Raw genomic sequence first — 16,530 nt, forward strand, 5'->3', positions numbered from 1 at the left:
CTTCTTGATTTCCGGGAATATTGCTGGTCTATGCCTTTACTGCGAAAATAAAGAGTAACATAAAACCCTAAAACGAGCAGAATCTGAACCATAGGGGGCCAATCCCTTCCCCCCCTCCCCCTAGGGGTCGGAGAAAATTTAGAGGATGTTCATTCGGTTTGAAATAGTGCGTTCTAGTGCAGTTTTTAAGAGTAAAATATAATTGGAGAGCAACCAGTCTCTGTCCTAAAACCTCTTGTAACATTGCTCTTCTGATATAATCTGCTCAATATTCCGATGTACCCATTTTTCAGAATAGTTAAAAAAATCAAATAATGGGCATCCAAGGATGGCATAGCCCCCAGAGCCATTGGGATACGGGGTGCAAACTGTGTGAACTGTCAGTTCTTCAGAAATAGATTGCATAGTCGAAAAATGGGAGTTGGGCATATTTGATCTTGGGAGACCAATAGTAAAAAAGTTTCAGGGGTTATTTTCTTGGTAAAAAATATCATAAACATTTTGCTGTGGGAAAATTTTGGGCCCCAAAATGTGTAACAAAACTTTTTTCCTGATCAATTTGAAAATTAGAACCACAAGTTCTTGGGCCAAGAGGCCCAAGAACTATATACAAAAAAATATCCAAATTATTCGAATTATTCAAACTTTGGGCTAAGGGGGCCCAAATACTACTACTACTAATACTACTACTAACAACTCACTGCAGCACCAAGCCTCTTGACGCCAACACTGCTACGCACGCTCCTCCTCCATCCCAATCTATTAAAGCCTACCTTTTTACACCCTCTCACGAAGTTCCCATTTCCTTTAAATCTTTTTTATGACGTCGCCCCACCCCAGACGAGGACGACCTGCTTTCCGTTTAGCCCTAGACGGTTGACAGAAAATAACAATCTTCGGCAATCTGTCATCCTTCATCCGTAAAATGTGCCTTAGCCACCTCAAACTTTCTTTCATTATAGCCCTAGAGAGTGGTATTGAACCACACTTTTCTTACAGCCTATTATTTGAAATACGGTCAGTCAACCGGGCCTACCCAGACCCATCCTTAAGCAATTTCTCTGGAAAACATCAAGCAAATCTTCATCCGCTTTTCGAAGCGCCAATGCTTCAGAGCCATATTTGACTACTGTCATCACTGTAGCTTCTAATATTCTAATCTTGGTTTGCAGAATTCTCTTCGTATTCTTCCAAACTTTTTTTTAACTGTGAAAAAACACCTTGAGCCTTGGCCATTCTACCTTTAACATCTTCACTGCGCCCACCATCTCTACTAATAATGCTACCAAGGTAAGTGAAGCTGTCCACCTGATCAATCTTTTTATTACCCAACGTCACCTTTCCATCTTCACTTATACATAGCCTCAGTGACTTAGTCTTCTTAACATTAATTTTCAAACCTATTCTAGTACCCTGAACTCGCAAAACCTCTAAAAGTTCATTCAGTTTGCTCAGATTTTCCTCTAGGATGCTTAAATTATCGGCATAATCTAAGTCCAGGAGATTTTTTCCTTCCTATTTGATTCCGTTGTCTCCCACTGTCTTTCCTGTGCTCCGTAAGAAAAAGTCCATCAAAATAATCCATACAAAGGGGGATAGAACACAACCCTGCTTAACTCCTGATTTAATACAAAACCAGCTGCTAACCTCATTTCCTACCTTAACCGCAGCAGTGTTATTCTCGTACATAGCACTAATCATTTTAATGTGTAAAAATGTGGGAAAGCCATCATAACCTGAATAAATTATAAAGATAGCAAAGTATGACTTTTGCAGTAACAAAGTATTAAATTTCTTTGTGTAAGGATTTTGAACAATTGTACCCTTGTCAACAAGGACCATAAAATGCAAAAACAAATAGCGGACTGCCGTTTCAAACTCAAGGGGTCAACGACAAGTATATTACGCGATTTGAACCACATGACCAAAAAACAGGGTTTTTTAATAGAGAAAGTGGTGGGCCCCCTTAGCCCAAAGTTTGAATAATTCGAATAATTTGGATAATTTTTTGTATATAGTTCTTGGGCCTCTTGGCCCAAGAACTTGTGGTTCTAATTTTCAAATTGATCAGGAAAAAAGTTTTGTTACACATTTTGGGGCCCAAAATTTTCCCACAGCAAAATGTTTATGATATTTTTTACCAAGAAAATAACCCCTGAAACTTTTTTACTATTGGTCTCCCAAGATCAAATATGCCCAACTCCCATTTTTCGACTATGCAATCTATTTCTGAAGAACTGACAGTTCACACAGTTTGCACCCCGTATCCCAATGGCTCTGGGGGCTATGCCATCCTTGGATGCCCATTATTTGATTTTTTTTAACTATTCTGAAAAATGGGTACATCGGAATATTGAGCAGATTATATCAGAAGAGCAATGTTACAAGAGGTTTTAGGACAGAGACTGGTTGCTCTCCAATTATATTTTACTCTTAAAAACTGCACTAGAACGCACTATTTCAAACCGAATGAACAACCTCTAAATTTTCTACGACCACTCGGGGGAGGGGGGGATGGGATTGGCCCCCTATGGTTCAGATTCTGCTCGTTTTAGGGTTTTATGTTACTCTTTATTTTCGCAGTAAAGGCATAGACCAGCAATATTCCCGGAAATCAAGAAGAATTATATATTAACTTCTACCCCTCCCCCTTCCTACATCTAATTATATATTTATTTGAAGGCTAAATGAATGTCGGTATCTTTTTACATTAAAATGAACTCTTTGAGGCATATCTCCCCCTCCCGCCTACAAAGTGATCCACCACTCCTCCTTCATAATAGCTGACGCGCACTTACACACCACTGTATATACTTTTATGGAGTATGAAGTTTACTTAAATGAAGTTTTAAAATAAATGGCAGAAAAATTTATCAAACAGTTCGTGGTAACGAACTGTCAGTAAGGAGCGACCCGGCTCAATGGTAACCGAAACTCTAAAAAACGGAATTCTGATACCAATAGATACATCAAAAGAATCAAATTTTAATTCTGATTTCAAATATATAAGTTGCATCAAGATTAATCTTACCAATCAAAAGTTACGCGCCTGAGAAAATTTGGCTGATTTTCGAAAAAAGTGATAAAGACCCCCTAAAAGTTATAGAACCTTAATGGAAATTACATTATTAGAGTCAGCGTTTCAGAAAACATTACTTTAAAGTTTTTAGACTCCTATCGGAAAATATGTGGAACTTTCCATTTTTTGCCAGAAGAAAGATCACGAATACGTGTTTATTTGTTTTTTTTCCCCAGGGATGATCGCATCGATCCAGTGGTCCTAGAATATTGTGGGAGGGCTCATTGGAATGGAAATTAAAAGTTCTAGTGCCCTTTTTAAGTAACCAAAAACAATGGAGGGCAACTAGACCCCCTCCCACGCTCATTATTTTCCCAAAGTCACCCGATCAAAATGTTGAGATAGCCATTTTGTTCAGCATGGTCGAAAATATTATAACTATGTCTTTTAGGATGACTTAATCCCTCGAAACTCCCAGGAGGAGGGCTGAAAGTTATGAACTTTACCCAATTTTAACATATAGTATTGGTTATTGGGACTCGGCTCAATGGTAACCGAAACTCTAGAAAACGGTATTTTGATACAAATAGATACATAAAAAGAATTAGATTTTAATGCTTATTTCAAAAATATATAAGTTTCATCAAGTTTAATCCTACCCATCAAAAGTCACGCGCCTGAGAAAATTTGGCTGATTTTCGAAAAAAGGGGGAAAGACCCCCTAAAAGTTATAGAACCTTAATGAAAATCACACAATTATATTCCGCGTATCAGAGAACCCTACTCTAGAAGTTTCAAGCTCCTAATCTATAAAAATGTGGAATTTTGCATTTTTTTGCCAGAAGAAAGAACACGGTTGCGTGTTTATTTTTATTATTTTTTTTCTCCAGGGGTGATCGTACCGACCCAGTGGTCCTAGAATATCGCGGGAGGGCTCATTGGAACGGAAATTAAAAGTTCTAGTGCCCTTTTTAAGTGACAAAAAAATGGAGGGCAACTAGGCCCCCTCCCACACTCATTGTTTTCCCAAAGTCACCCGATCAAAATTTTGAGATAGCCATTTTGTTCAGCATGGTCGAAAATATTATAACTATGTCTTTTAGGATGACTTGATCCCCCGAAGTTCCCAGGAGGAGGGCTGAAAGTTATGAACTTTACCCAATGTTAACATATAGTATTGGTTATTGGGAAGTATACAGTACAGACGTTTTCAGGGGATATTTTTCCTGGTAGTGGGGGGGGGGTGAGGGGTCGGGCAGGAACGTACGCAGGGGGGTCTCCGGGCCCGGGCCCCCGAAATCTGACGATTTTTTTCATTTTCCCATAATTTTCTGATTTTTCTCACAGAATAATGGGTTTGAAGGATTTGCCCCCCCCGAAACAAATTGGCCCCCCCCCGAAACAAATTCCTGCGTAAGTGCCTGGGGTCGGGGTTTATGTAGGAGGATCTTTCCATGAAGGAAGTTTTCATGGGGGAAGGGACATTGCTATGAAGGGGACGCCGGACTTCCCAGCAATATTTAAAAAAAGATCAGAAATTAAATATAAAAAAACAAGTTTTTCAACTGCAACAGCAGAAACATCAAAACTTTAAACTAACAGACAATATTACATATATGATTGGGTTCACCCCCTAGTCAATATCTCACTCTTTAAGCCACAGATTTTTAGTACTTTCATAAGAGCTATTTATTCTAATTAACGGCCTTTGTGATTAAGCGGTAATTTTTAAAGAATTGGAACAAAATTCGAAATTTCGCTTAAAGAGCAAGGTATTGACTAGGGGGCGAACCCCCCTAATATACGTAATAAAAATATATGAATATAGAAGTTCGTTACGTAAGTTAATTCGTAAGTTACGTAGATTTATTACTAATAAAAACGTTCGTAAATAAAATGAAACAAGTTTCGAGAAAGCCATTTAACCAAATAAAAGTAAATTAATATGAAAATTTTGTTTTAATTATTCATGTCCTGTGAGCATAGATCAAAACCTGCATTTATTCAAAAACGTTCAAAAATTCAATTAAAAAAAACAAGTTTTTTTAACTGAAAGTAAGGAGCGACATTAAAACTTAAAACGAACAGAAATTATTCCGTATATGAAAAGGGCTGTCCCCTCCTCAACGCCTTGCTCTTTACGCTAAAGTTTGACTTTCTCACAACTCTATTTTTTTTAAACATTAAAAAACTTTAGCGTAAAGTGCGAGGCGTTGAGGTGGGGACAGCCCCTTTCATATACGGAATAATTTATGTTCGTTTAAAGTTTTAATGTCGCTCCTTACTTTCAGTTAAAAAAACTTGTTTTTTTTATTTAATCTGCAATAAGAAGGGAGGTATTACTCCGCAGCACCCTAGTTCAAGCTTAGTCTAAGTGAAGGGAAATGAGAGACCAATTCCTATCCAACTTCCCTCCGCATATCCTTTTCAATATTTATCTGAAGGCTCATTGAGACTGAGACAATTTAAGTATTGAAATGCGCTCTTTTAGGCATATGGCACCCTCCCCACCTTTACAGTGACACACCTTCCCTCCTTCATAATAGCTGATGTGCATTTGTATACTTTTATGTGTTCTTTCTATTTGTCACAATTTTCCTTTGGCTGCTCAATTTTACATTTGGGGAAAATGTTTCAGGAATAATTGTTGGGGGAAGGGTGTATTTCACGAGGGATAATTTTCCTAGGGAATTTTCCGTTGGGGGAGGGATTCTGGGGGAGTTTTTCAGGAGAAAGTTTACGGGGAGGGAATAAGCTGGACGCCACTTTTTTCTATGCCCACTGAGTCCAGACTCTTCTAGGGACTACGAACACCTTTTCTGGGCACAGGATTGTATCCATAAAGAAAAGGTTGCTTCTGGGATGGATTTCCTATCAAAATGTGGAAAATCGCCAATCATTTTAAACTAAGAAAATGGCAAAAAGGCACAAAGCAATATTTCTAATGTTTGTGTTTTATTTGACTAGTTTGATCATGTCATTGCTGACTTAATAGCTGATTGGAAAATGTTTCCTAGGGCTTGATTGAATTGGAGAAAGTGTATTTTCGGCAGTTATTTTTCAGATCTTTCCTGGGTCTTACTGTAAAAAAAAAAAATAAAAATAAATATATTTCAGTATGTTCCTGAATATTGAAAATTCTACCCGTCCCAAATATACTTTTTTGTCAGACTTTTCATTGTAAAAAACTGTATTTGATGAAAATTAATACATACAAAAATTGACGCTTTATGTTGATAGTTTAACATTAATCATCAAAAGGCACGAACCCGAAAAATTTCCCCGATTTCTGGAAAAGGAGAGAAACGCCCAAAAGAAGTAAAAAATAGCACCAACAGAACTAATGAAAATAGCACCAATAGTTTCAGACTCCTTACTGTAGAACCTTACTGTAGAGGTTTCAAGCTCCTATCTATGAAAATACGGAGTTTTGCATTTTTTGCCAGAAAAAAGATCACGGATTGGAACCAATGGTCCTAGAATATTGAGAAGGGTCCATTCGAACGGAAATTAAAAGTTCTTGTGCCCATGTGAAGTGACTAAAAAGATCGTGCAAAGGGAAACTAGCATATTCTGCCCTTTTGAGGCACTAAACCACAATATTGTCCCAAAGAGGACCGAGAGCAAGTTGGTAATAGTACCCCTCCCGTTGCCCCTCCCCTTTCTTTGTAGCATAAAATATTACATTCACATGCCTATCAGCACAGAGGTGGAAAAGGTGAGTTGGGGCATCACGCGCCTCACCAGGAAATTTCTTGGGGAGGGGGAAAGGCAAGAGCTGACAGACGCTACCAGGGGCTAACTTTTTTGGAGATTTTAAATGACAATATTTCTCATTTTCCATTTATTTAAAATTTTACAATGTATTTAAATATGTATATATGTTACCATGAATTTCCGAAATCTGGTTAATGTCGACATTCACAGGTGAATGTCCGAAATTCCTGCTTGGATTCAATTAGCTGTGGGAGTCATCTTTTAGTCTTATGCAAGCTATGATGGTAAAATTTAAAATTAGGTTAGTTTGTGTTAGTTTTAGTTAGGTTATCTGGGTTGCAGCGGTAGCTAGCAACCTAGTAAGAGACGATCACGTCCAATGTTAAGATATATAAAAACCCATAAGATTAAAACAAAAAGTACACCATTAGAACCACCATGTCTGAAATCCCTGGATATGAATCTTTCTGTCAGTTGGCTTGAACAGCAAGGGAAATATTGGTTTAAAAATCAAGAAAATTTACTTTAACCCCGTTATTCTCCACAAACGGCATATTTTTTTCTTTCTCTTTTTTTTCTTTCTTTCTTTTCCACAGATAGCTTGGCAGTGGAACATCGTAGAGAGTTGTTCAATGGCTCATTTTAAAAGAAATTAATTGGGTTACAAATCTTTAGTAACTAAAATAAATTATTTCTAAAAGAGAATAAATTTTTTCACCAAAAAATGCATTTTTGATGTCTTTTCATACTGCAGGCTTTTCAAAGATATTTGATTTTTGTACATAAATCATAATAATCGTAACCAGCGGTAAGATTTGAACCCACGCCTCCGAAGAGACTGGTGGCTAACACCAACGCGTTTGACCACTCGGCCACGCTGCCTCTCATAACTATATATGTGAATCCGGGGTGCAGCAGTAGCTAGCAGCCTAGTAAGAGACGATCAGTTCAATGCTAAGAAATATAAAAACCCAGAACTCCTAAAAATAGAGTAAGATCAAAATAAAAGTCCATCATTAGAACCACCTTGTCTGAAACCTACTAGATAAATAATGAGTGTCGTCATAGTTTTATTAGGGCTATGACCTGAATAGAAAAACACGAAATTATGTTGTTGTTTCTGAAGACGTCATGAAATAATATCATTACGCCATGACGTCATGAAATATCATAAAGCCATGACGTCATAATTACTATATAGTCAGCGACAAAGATGTAAATGGTCTCATTCATGAATTATAATAAAGAACGACCTCTTGCCTATACTAAATTTTATACACCACTTAATTATAGTACAGGTTAGTAATTCCACAGATAACTTGGCACTGGTACATCATAGAGAGTTGTTTAATGGCTCATTTTAAAGTTATATAAAGGACCGACATAGTTCATCATAAATATTATTTGTCAATTATTACAATGAAATACGATCATTGGAATAACAAACCATTGGAAACATTGGACTTAGTTAGCTACTAGATTGTTTGATGTTCGTCTCTTACTATTTCAAAGAAGAAAAAGCCGTAGGATTTTTCCTGTTTATGACCAGGTTATATATATATCAGAGAAGTCTCTATATTTAATTTATTTTGGACAAAAAAAGCAAAAACTTATTTATAAAGTTACACATTCCTAAATCAGCTTCAAATTATGATTCTTCCTCAGTTGGCAGTTACATTTTATATTTGTTTTTAAATGGGTTACTACTAGCTGGAGTTTGTTTTTTTCTAGACATTTTTTAACGAAATATATTTGTTTTCTTATATAGTTTATTCTATAAAATAATAATTGAGCAGAAAAAGTTAATTGCTCCTAAATCGTATGGGATAATTTTCACACTTTTTTATTAAATCTTAGACACCATAGACTGAATGATATATTTGTATTAGCAGTTACCACGGTCCTCTGGAGATTGATTTGTCATTCTGATATGAAGGATTTGAGTTCAAAACACTGTGGTGGTAACGATTTGTTTATCTAAAAAGCGTAAAATTCTCCATAACATCATCTTCTATTTTACTATAAATGATATACTTTATATTGTCCCTGAACAATTTAATATCTTTTTGAATGAAATTAAAATGGGTAAAATTAATAAAAAAATTATCAAATTCAATTGAAACACCTAAAAAACAGAATAAATTTCTAGTTTATAGTAAAGATATAATAAAGAACGACCTCTTGCCTATATTAATTTATATGGAAGTTTTTATATTTGGCTAGGAGGTAGCTAAACTGAGTATTTTTTGAAATTTTCAATTTAAGATATATTGCTTTAAATTCTGACGGGGAATCCAACACCGGTCTTCCGCGTGACCGGCAGGGATACTTACCACTGTACTATCGAAGACTTATAAAACGTAAGTTACATATAAGTCATGATATTAAATTTCTTAATACATCTTTTTACATGTTAATCCGGGTTGCGGCGGGAGATAGCATCCTCCTAGTAAGAGACGATCAAGTCCAATGTTAAAAATGTAATAACCGATATCTCCTAAAAATAGAATCAGATCAAAACAAAAAGAACACCATTAGAATCACCTTGTCCGAAATAACTATCAGAAATGGGTTAAAACCCTGAAATAGCCGAACCCAATCTAACCTAACCTGTCATCATAAAACCTTGCACTAAATTCAAAAAGTTGACTGGCAACGCTGACTAAATCCAAGGAGAAGAAAATTTATTTCGGAAATTTACCGGTGAATGTCGGCATTTACGAATATCGAACATTCACGGTACCATAAACAATGTATTTAAACATAAGAGAACCCTAATGCAGAGGTCACGATGGCTTCAGTCGGGTAGAAGATCCAAAGTCACTCAGAATTTCCATCCATTCATCCATATGACCAGTACTACCCCTTTCGGTCCACCCAAAATTCTATAGTAAAATATTATTAAAGACTTTATTCGACAAAACTACTGTTCTTCGAAAATTTTGACTAAATGGTGAAATTGTGTCCAAAATTTTAATTACAATCCAATACTTTAATTCTTAATCATATAAAATGAGAAAGCAGGATGCAACCAATCAAGTTTAAATTAACCATATATAAAATTTAATAGCAAGAAATCGGGGTTCGTAGGGCCGGTAGCTTAGACTACGTCATATTTTGGTTAGGGCTGGGTATGATTTGAAAAACAATCGAATATCAAATTAAAAAACAAGTTTTCTTGTCAACTAAAAATAAGGAATAGTGTTAAAACTTAAAAGGAGCAGAAATTAATACGTGTATTAGGGGGGCTGCCCCTTCCTCAACCCTTGCTCTTTACAGTAAAGTTTGACTTTTTTCCCAGTTCTTCAAGAACGACTGCTGAAACACAAGGGCTGTTGATTTGGGATAAAAAACGTTTTTAAAGCACTAAAAAACTTTATCGTAGCTAGAGAGGAATTGAGGAGGGGGAAGTCCCCCTCATACACGGACAAATTTCTGTTCGTCTTTAGCTTTAATATAGCTCTTTACTTTCAGTTGGAAAAAATTGTTTTGTTATTTAAATTAATCAAGACTGGAACAATTTAGTAGAAAAAGATGCTCATGGGACTTTGAAATTTAAAGAGTAGAAAGAAAAGCCACGATCCAAGTATCCTAAGTCTAATTCCTTGAGCTTAGAGTATCTGCAAATGGCATGTACCAGGAAATAAGAATAACGGTACTTGTGTATTATTCAGTACACACTCGAGAACAAACCGGTTACATGGCCACAAAACTCATTTAGTTTGCAATGTATAGTGATAGAAGATAGCGTCTGACCATGGATGTTCGAACTAAAATTTGGGATTTACCAAAAAGACAATTAGATTTCTCCTAGATAAGGGGTTGTTGCCCAAAATAAAACACTGCGGCAATGGACACAAGATGACGTTATACGAGAAAGAACATTATTGGAAGTGTTAAACTAGGTCATGTTTGAAAGAGGTCAACCTAACTTCACTTCTTGAGTTTGTACTGAATAATAAACGAGTACCAAAATAATAGTATAGAATATTATGTACATCATGCGTTGCTGTGGAGGGAGTGTAAGAAAAAATGGCTTACCGAATATGGCGAAGGATAATAAGAAATTTCCCCTGAAATATTCAACTTTCATTTTGCGTATTGCTTCAGGAAATATCAGATTTTTTTGTAAATACTTTGATTTCAGAATCTGATAAAAATATCAACGTAAGATAAAACTGATTTGAGATAATAAAAACCCTGAAACTTTTTTACAATTGGACTCCCAAGATCAAATATGCCCAACTCCCATTTTTCGACTATGAAATCTATTTCTGAAGAACTGACAGTTCACAGAGTTTCCACCCCGTATCCCAGGGGCTCTGGGGGCTATGCCATCCTTGGATGCCCATTTATTGATTTTTTTTAACTATTCTGAAAAATGGGTACATCGAAATATTGAGCAGATTATATCAGAAGAGCAATGTTACAAGAGGTTTTAGGACAGAGACTGGTTGCTCTCCAATTATATTTTACTCTTAAAAACTGCACTAGAACGCACTATTTCCGACCGAATGAGCATCCTCCAAATTTTCTACGACCACTAGGGCGAAGGGGAGAGGTATTGGCCCCCTGTGGTTCAGAATAGATTCTGCTCGTTTTAGGGTTTTATGTTATTCTTTATTTTCGCAGTAAAGGCATAGACCAGCAATATTCCCAAAAATCAAGAAGAATTATATATTAACTTCTACCCCTCCCCCTTCCTACATCTAATTATATATTTATTTGAAGGCTAAATGAAAGTCGGTATCTTTTTACATTAAAATGAACTCTTTGAGGCATATCTCCCCCTCCCGCCTACAAAGTGATCCACCACTCCTCCTTCATAATAGCTGACGCGCACTTACACACCACTGTATATACTTTTATGGAGTATGAAGTTTACTTAAATGAAGTTTTAAAATAAATGGCAGAAAAATTTATCAAACAGTTCGTGGTAACGAACTGTAAGTAAGGAGCGACCCGGATCAATGGTAACCAAAACTCTAAAAAACGGAATTTTGATACCAATAGATGCATAGAAAGAATCGAATTTTAATGCTTATTTCAAATATATAGGTTTTATCAAGTTTAATCTTACGTATCAAAACTTACGAGCCTGCGAAAATTTGGCTGATTTTCGGAAAAAGGGGGAAAGATCCCCTAAAAGCCATGCAACCTTAATGAAAATCACACCATCATATTTAGCGTATCAGAGAACCCTACTGTAGAGGTTTTAAGCTCCTATCTACAAAAATGTGGAATTTTGCATTTTTTGGCAGAAGAATGATCACGGGTGCGTGTTTATTTTTATTATTATTTTTTTTACAGGGGTGATCGCATCGACCTAGTGGTCCTAGAATATCGTGAGAGGGCTCATAGTAACGTAATTTACAGGTTCTAGTGACCTTCTTAAGTGACCAAAAGAATGGAGGGCCTCTAGGCCCCCTCCCACGGTCATTGTTTTCCCAAAGTCACCTGATCAAAATTTTGAAATAGCCATTTTGTTCAGCATGTTCGAAAATATTATAATTATGTCTTTTAGGATGACTTGATCCCCCAAAGTTCCCGGGAGGAGGGCTAAGAGTTATGAACTTTACCCAGTGCATTGGGTAAAGTTCATAACTTTCAGCCCTCCTCCTGGGAGTTTCGAGGGATTAAGTCATCCTAAAAGACATAGTTATAATATTTTCGACCATGCTGAACAAAATGGCTATCTCAACATTTTGATCGGGTGACTTTGGGAAAATAATGAGCGTGGGAGGGGGTCTAGTTGCCCTCCATTGTTTTTGGTCACTTAAAAAGGGCACTATAACTTTTAATTTCCGTTCCAATGAGCCCTCCCACGATATTCTAGGACCACTGGGTCGATACGATCACCCCTGGGGAAAAAAAATAATAAAAATAAACACGCACCCGTGATCTTTCTTCTGGCAAAAAATGCAAAATTCCACATTTTTGTAGATAGGAGCTTGAAACCTCTACAGTAGGGTTCTCTGATACGCGGAATATGATGGTGTGATTTTCATTAAGGTTGCATAACTTTTAGGGGGTCTTTCCCCCTTTTTTCGAAAATCAGCCAAATTTTCTCAGGTGCGTAACTTTTGATAAGTAAAATTAAACTTGATAAACTTAAATATTTGAAATCAGAATTAAAATCTGATTCTTTTGATGTATCTATTGGTATCAAAATTCCGTTTTTTAGAGTTTCGGTTACCATTGAGCCGGGTCGCTCCTTACTTACAGTTCGTTACCACGAACTGTTTGATAAATTTTTCTGCCATTTATTTTAAAACTTCATTTAAGTAAACTTCATACTCCATAAAAGTATATACAGTGGTGTGTAAGTGCGCGTCAGCTATTATGAAGGAGGAGTGGTGGATCACTTTGTAGGCGGGAGGGGGAGATATGCCTCAAAGAGTTCATTTTAATGTAAAAAGATACCGACTTTCATTTAGCCTTCAAATAAATATATAATTAGATGTAGGAAGGGGGAGGGGTAGAAGTTAATATATAATTCTTCTTGATTTTTGGGAATATTGCTGGTCTATGCCTTTACTGCGAAAATAAAGAGTAACATAAAACCCTAAAACGAGCAGAATCTATTCTGAACCACAGGGGGCCAATACCTCTCCCCTTCGCCCTAGTGGTCGTAGAAAATTTGGAGGATGCTCATTCGGTCGGAAATAGTGCGTTCTAGTGCAGTTTTTAAGAGTAAAATATAATTGGAGAGCAACCAGTCTCTGTCCTAAAACCTCTTGTAACATTGCTCTTCTGATATAATCTGCTCAATATTTCGATGTACCCATTTTTCAGAATAGTTAAAAAAAATCAATAAATGGGCATCCAAGGATGGCATAGCCCCCAGAGCCCCTGGGATACGGGGTGGAAACTCTGTGAACTGTCAGTTCTTCAGAAATAGATTTCATAGTCGAAAAATGGGAGTTGGGCATATTTGATCTTGGGAGTCCAATTGTAAAAAAGTTTCAGGGTTTTTATTATCTCAAATCAGTTTTATCTTACGTTGATATTTTTATCAGATTCTGAAATCAAAGTATTTACAAAAAAATCTGATATTTCCTGAAGCAATACGCAAAATGAAAGTTGAATATTTCAGGGGAAATTTCTTATTATCCTTCGCCATATTCGGTAAGCCATTTTTTCTTACACTCCCTCCACAGCAACGCATGATGTACATAATATTCTATACTATTATTTTGGTACTCGTTTATTATTCAGTACAAACTCAAGAAGTGAAGTTAGGTTGACCTCTTTCAAACATGACCTAGTTTAACACTTCCAATAATGTTCTTTCTCGTATAACGTCATCTTGTGTCCATTGCCGCAGTGTTTTATTTTGGGCAACAACCCCTTATCTAGGAGAAATCTAATTGTCTTTTTGGTAAATCCCAAATTTTAGTTTGAACATCCATGGTCACACACTATCTTCTATCACTATACGTTGCAAACTAAATGAGTTTTCTGGCTATGTAACCGGTTTGTTCTCGAGTGTGTGCTGAATAATGCACATGTACCGTTATTCTTATTTCCTGGTACATGCCATTTGCAGATACTCTAAGCTCAAGGAATTAGACTTAGGATACTTGGATCGTGGCTTTTCTTTCTACTCTTTAAATTTCAAAGTCCCATGAGCATCTTTTTCTACTAAATTGTTCCAGTCTTGATTAATTTAAATAACAAAACAATTTTTTTCCAACTGAAAGTAAAGAGCTATATTAAAGCTAAAGACGAACAGAAATTTGTCCGTGTATGAGGGGGACTTCCCCCTCCTCAATTCCTCTCTAGCTACGATAAAGTTTTTTAGTGCTTTAAAAAAGTTTTTTATCCCAAATCAACAGCCCTTGTGTTTCAGCAGTCGTTCTTGAAGAACTGGGAAAAAAGTCAAACTTTACTGTAAAGAGCAAGGGTTGAGGAAGGGGCAGCCCCCCTAATACACGTATTAATTTCTTCTCCTTTTAAGTTTTAACACTATTCCTTATTTTTAGTTGACAAGAAAACTTGTTTTTTAATTTGATATTCGATTGTTTTTCAAATCATACCCAGCCCTAACCAAAATATGACGTAGTCTAAGCTACCGGCCCTACGAACCCCGATTTCTTGCTATTAAATTTTATATATGGTTAATTTAAACTTGATTGGTTGCATCCTGCTTTCTCATTTTATATGATTAAGAATTAAAGTATTGGATTGTAATTAAAATTTTGGACACAATTTCAACATTTAGTCAAAATTTTCGAAGAACAGTAGTTTTGTTGAATAAATCTTTAATAATATTTTACTATAGAATTTTGGGTGGACCGAAAGGGGTAGTACTGGTCATATGGATGAATGGATGGAAATTCTGAGTGACTTTGGATCTTCTACCCGACTGAAGCCATCGTGACCTCTGCATTAGGGTTCTCTTATGTTTAAATACATTGTTTATGGTACCGTGAATGTTCGATATTCGTAAATGCCGACATTCACCGGTAAATTTCCGAAATAAATTTTCTTCTCCTTGGATTTAGTCAGCGTTGCCAGTCAACTTTTTGAATTTAGTGCAAGGTTTTATGATGACAGGTTAGGTTAGATTGGGTTCGGCTATTTCAGGGTTTTAACCCATTTCTGATAGTTATTTCGGACAAGGTGATTCTAATGGTGTTCTTTTTGTTTTGATCTGATTCTATTTTTAGGAGATATCGGTTATTACATTTTTAACATTGGACTTGATCGTCTCTTACTAGGAGGATGCTATCTCCCGCCGCAACCCGGATTAACATGTAAAAAGATGTATTAAGAAATTTAATATCATGACTTATATGTAACTTACGTTTTATAAGTCTTCGATAGTACAGTGGTAAGTATCCCTGCCGGTCACGCGGAAGACCGGTGTTGGATTCCCCGTCGGAGAGAATTTTTAATATATTAAGTTTAAAGCAATATATCTTAAATTGAAAATTTCAAAAAATACTCAGTTTAGCTACCTCCTAGCCAAATATAAAAACTTTCATATAAATTAATATAGGCAAGAGGTCGTTCTTTATTATATCTTTACTATAGAATAGAAATTTATTCTGTTTTTTAGGTGTTTCAATTGAATTTGATAATTTTTTGTTAATTTTCCCCTTTTTAATTTCATTCAAAAAGACATTAAATTGTTCAGGGACAATATAAAGTATATCCTTTCTAGTAAAATAGAAGATGATGTTATGGAGAATTTTCCACTTTTTAGATAAACAAATCGTTACCACCACAGTGTTTTGAACTCAAATCCTTCTTAGCAGAATGACAAATCCATCATAACAGGACCGTGGTAACTGCTAATACAAATATATCATTCAGTATATGGTGTCTAAGATTTAATAAAAAAGTGTGAAAATTATCCCATACGATTTAGGAGCAATTAACTTTTTCTGCTCAGTTATTTTTTTATAGAATAAACTATATAAGAAAAACAAATATGTTTTGTTAAAAAATGTCTAGAAAAGAACGAACTCCAGCTAATAGTAACCCATTTAAAAACAAATATAAAAAGTAACTGCCAACTGAGGAAGAATCCTAATTTGACGCTGATTTAGGAATGTGTAACTTTATAAATAAGTTTTTGCTTTTTTTGTCCAAAATAAATTAAATATAGAGACTTCTCTGATATATATAACCTGGTCATAAACAGGAAAAATCCTACGGCTTTTTTTTCTTTGAAATAGTAAGAGACGAACATCAAACAATCAAGTAGCTAACTAAGTCCAATGTTTCCAATGGTTTGTTATTCCAATGATCGTATTTCATTGTAATAATTGACAAATAATATTTAT

This window comes from Artemia sp. Qi Xiang Cuo, chromosome 13, assembly GCF_049724085.1.
Source record: "Artemia sp. Qi Xiang Cuo chromosome 13, ASM4972408v1, whole genome shotgun sequence".
Lineage (NCBI taxonomy): Eukaryota > Metazoa > Arthropoda > Branchiopoda > Anostraca > Artemiidae > Artemia > Artemia sp. Qi Xiang Cuo.